The sequence below is a fragment of the Epargyreus clarus genome, unplaced genomic scaffold (assembly GCF_041222505.1).
Source record: "Epargyreus clarus isolate Ecla_fem2 unplaced genomic scaffold, WU_Ecla_fem_2.2 ptg000007l, whole genome shotgun sequence".
NCBI lineage: Eukaryota > Metazoa > Arthropoda > Insecta > Lepidoptera > Hesperiidae > Epargyreus > Epargyreus clarus.
Window position 1 is genome coordinate 810,633 of NW_027332215.1, and position 3,790 is coordinate 814,422.

Here is a 3,790-nt window from a genome sequence, read left to right on the forward strand (position 1 = left end):
TTTTTAGTAATTGCCAATACGTTATGTTTTTATTTATAATGGATCTTCCGACATCCATTAGTTCTAAAATATCCCCTTTGAATAAAATCCTGTATCATGGATTAGAGTGGAAAATATGTGCAAAAAGATCCATCAACGGATTTTTACAATGTATCTTAGTGGACATCGCCTTTAAAATTATAAAATGGTAGTTAGATCTTGGACGCGGTCGGGAACAGTCTATTCACAAGAAATGCAGGAACTCATTTATTTTAATAGTGAATTTTTGGTGACTACAATAGAAATGTTTGTGGTAAAAAGTAGTTTTTTAAGACTAAAGCAAGGCCACGTAACAGTACCTACGTCAAGGTATCTTTCTGAGGGCAAGAATTTTAACGACTTACTCGAAATTTATCATGATATTACAGCCATGATATCTTTGTAAATTGTAGTCTATAGGTTATTTTGATCAAATTATACGGTACATACAACCATCTTCACAAACTATCGCCTATATAGTATTTAGGATATAATAGAATTAGCAGCCGGTAACATCTTGGACGTATTTTCAAAATGTCCATATTAATCTGAATTTTCGTATCGACATGTAGGTATTTTGATCTGTTTAAGGCAGATCCTCATAATATCAATATAGGATAAATACTGATAATACCGGCATCGTCGAATCATAATACACTTTCTACAACTTCTAAAAATTCTCATCATAAGAATTTGAGGTTACAGGAAACACACATCAATATTTTATATAAAAAAAACAGTTAGAAGAGTGTTACTGTAGGGCTTTTTCGCCCTCTCATAGCATAGCTCTCGTGGCGCAGTGGTTAGCGCGCTCGGTGATAAGCTGAGAGGCGGTGGTTCGATCCCACCCGAGAGCGTTCCTTGGCTCAATTATACTTTTTACATATTTTACATTTTTCTTTTCTGAATTTGTTCTATATAATTTTTAGTGTATTTATTATTTTTTATTATTGTTTTTGATTTTTTCTTACCCACTTATTTTTGTAATACCTTTTTTTACTTTTATTTTCTTGTTTATATCATAAATATTTTACAATCAATGCTAATTTGTAGAAATAATATTTTATCGAAAATTATTTAATTACATCAAATTTGAAATGCATGCATTATTACAATAAGTATCCTGCTGAGTTCAAGCATTGCTTTGGCCAGCACCCGGTGTATCATTCGATAATATTTACATTATCATAATATTACTGTCTCTCTGTTGGGCACGGTGTACTTTCAGAGTGAGAGGGGATTATGTTATGGTCCACCACACCTACCAAGTGAGAATTGGTAGACTCCACACGACTTTCAGTCTCACATGTCACATTCTAGAATTATAATCTAGCAGCGGTGTAGCTTTTCGGGATCGAAGGTTACGGTTCACCAAAGGCAACACATTAAGGGGGGTAAAAATAGCGTTTTTGTATTACGAGGGTGGATTGAAAAGTTCGCGGCCTGATATAATAATATACAATTTTCTTTTTCAAACTAACCTCGTTTGATTCGCACACTTCTTGGTTATCACCATATAAAATACATAGTTTAAGTGCAACGTTTTTAAAAAAATAGAGAAAATTGAACAGCGTGCGGTCATTAAATATTTGTTTAAGAAAATGACATCGAAAGAGGTCCACGAAGACATGACAGCAACATTAGGTGTCACCAATACTGCCTTACATTTTTAAGATGCAACATTTCTTGGAATAAATTGTCACTGGTATTAATACGGATTTCGCTATCGTACCGACGTATCAAGTACCTTGCGTGGAAATATACTTTAAGTGGAATTATTAATAGTGTACTCCATAACATAGGCAAGAAAGCCTTTTGCTTTCGAACAAAATCAGAAATTAGAGGACTTTTTCCTGTCGGTGAACCCAAGTAGTCTTATCAATTTTGCTTTCAGATAACGGCGACATATCGGCACACACACAGACGCCAGCTTGGCCTAGTAAGGAAATAGTTAAATACAATATAAGATTTCAATCGAGCTTACCGATCAATGAATTATTTCTTTGTTTATAATTTACAGATGACAAAATCATGTTCAGCGAAGGTTTGATCTATTTCCTTATAATGAGTTCTATTGATAATACACCTAACTGTAGTGAAATGAGCATGATGTATACCAAAGGAGCATATAGTCCGACTGATAGTAAGAGGCCACACCCACCCGTGGAGATCCGTAATCCACCCCAGAAAGGATTTGAGCCCTACCTTAATATGGCCACAGATACAATAATTTAGAAGTTAATTTGGAACGCCTCGAGAAGTCTGTATTCCTTGTCAGCTTACCACGCCGTTCATACCAAAACATAGCACCTAAACACTACTGTTATAAGAGAAAAACAAAATCAATGCAAAAAGACACAATCTTTACCATTAATTTTAATTCCGATTCCAACCCTACATATCAGTTTTTTTTTTATAGTATACGAGTAGCAGACGAGCATGCAGTCTACCTGATGGTAAGTGGCTACTGCCGTCCATGGACATCTGTAATAAACCCCAGATAGGATTAGATATTCCTACCTGAGGTCGGCCAGAGATGCGCCTCGGTAAAGTCTGTCTCCCTTACCACACCCTTCAAACCGGAACACAGCAGCGCTTAACACTGCTGTTATTAAGTAGAAATAGGTGTGGCGGTGGTGCCGCCGGAGTCGAACCTCAAAGGGTTCTACCACCTTCGACTTTCGACAGTTTTCTACTTAGCTGTTTTTACCAATTGCAGTGCAAAGGAAACGATTGTCAGTCAGCGGTAAGTAAGCCTTTGAGTTCAAACGAGCAACAGTATGAACAGAGTAAGCTAATACATGTCCTAATACATGCAGTCCGCGCTGGCGCAATCGCAGACTATCGCCGGCGGTCGCCACGTCTACGGTCATCAGCTTCCGTCAGTCAGTCAGCGGGACGTCATACCCTCCGGGTCTCTCATATGCTAAAGCAATGTTAACATAAGGGCGGTGGGCCCGAATCTCGGGTCTCGAGGATACCCTCTTTGCCCGGGCGGATTCTCAGGTGGTAAATACCCCCCGGATTCTTGATATTTATTCATAATAATATAATGTTATCCGGTTACCTCCGCCGGCTGTCGCCATCTGTGGTTAGCGACTGCTGGCAACCGCCGGCGATCAATAGCGCGGACTGTCGCTTGCATAATAGAACCCTGACGTAGAACAGATAATTATTCCTATTAAAACATCGAAATAAGCTTACTCACTCCACGTAAATCCATCTAATGGTAAGTGGTGACTACCGTCCGTGGGCATCGACATTCAACTACATATAGAAGTAGAGTCTCGTATCTGTGGACCACCTCAAACAGGAGTCCATGGAAGGAAGTAGCTACTTATCATAAGATGAACTGCTTGCTCGTCTACTACTCCTATATTTAAAAAAGAGATACGTTCTCAAAGCAGTGATTGCCTAGTGGTTACGTAATTCAGCCTCTCGATCGAGGGGTCCAAGATTCAAATCCCAGGCACCTCTGATTTTTCAAAGTTATAGGTATAAGTACGTATTAGAATTTAGATGAATATGAGTTAGAATTAGATGATGATGACTCAAGGTCAGCCACAGGTCCGATACAAGCCCAGAGGAGTTGAAATACCTGGGATACGTTTATCTCCATTAACATCTAGTAACTTATCACTTGTTGTTAAATATGATGTTCCTACGATCGTTCAAAATTTTTAATAATATTGCAGTGTTCTGGAAGTATGGCTTCGGCTATGGTAAGTATCACGGACCTGTATTTGTTGAAGTATATCTACTTATATAGAAA

General features: G+C 38.2%; 1 non-coding gene across 1 annotated transcript; it reads left to right on the plus strand.

The window, feature by feature from the left end:
* Window positions 1-803: 803 nt before the first annotated feature.
* Window positions 804-875, plus strand: TRNAY-AUA (transfer RNA tyrosine (anticodon AUA)). Its single transcript has one exon. It is a non-coding gene; the product is annotated as a tRNA-Tyr (tRNA).
* Window positions 876-3,790: the final 2,915 nt, after the last annotated feature.